Genomic DNA, 566 nt, shown 5'->3' with positions numbered 1-566 from the left:
GCTGGAAAATAATCAAATAAAACTATATTATTTCTTAATATAATTCTAACAAGCTCGAATCCTTAAAAAATGTGCTTCTTATGTAAATGTATAATTTATTTGAACATATGGAATCCTTTCTCATACATCTTCCCTTCAACTTTACGTTACAAAATAAAAATTCAGAGACAAGCATTTTCTTAAACAAAACATGCTCTAATAACTGTTGAGGACTGCATTGTATATTATCTCCAAGGAAATACTGAAAAAGATCTTTTACAAGAAAGCCCACAGGAGCAAAACTTACATAGGCAACAAATTTGACCAGTCATCACAATTATTCCATTACAATCAAGTTAACCTTATAACTACAATCACCAAAGATGCTTATCTAATCATTTGAACACATTCCACCTTCGACATTTTACACCTTTAAGGCATGGTAAAACTGACCCAAAAATCTAAGTAATGACAATATTAAGAATGGAAAATATAGTAACAACATTTAATAAATACAAGTAAATAATTAAAGTTTACCTTAAATAAAAAATTTGCTGCATTTTGCAAAACCATTTCGTTTTTCTTCC

At 28.4% G+C, this 566-nt stretch overlaps 1 protein-coding gene across 1 annotated transcript in view; it reads right to left on the bottom strand.

Moving 5' to 3' along the window:
* LOC119591510 (transcription initiation factor TFIID subunit 9-like) overlaps window positions 1-566 on the bottom strand; it is a 6,292-nt gene that overhangs the window by 2,168 nt on the left and 3,558 nt on the right. The gene's annotated exons all lie outside the window — the stretch shown is intronic.

This window comes from Penaeus monodon, chromosome 28 (genome assembly GCF_015228065.2).
Source record: "Penaeus monodon isolate SGIC_2016 chromosome 28, NSTDA_Pmon_1, whole genome shotgun sequence".
Lineage (NCBI taxonomy): Eukaryota > Metazoa > Arthropoda > Malacostraca > Decapoda > Penaeidae > Penaeus > Penaeus monodon.
The sequence above is the reverse complement of the archived record's forward strand: the minus strand, read 5'-3'. Positions and strand labels throughout refer to the sequence as shown.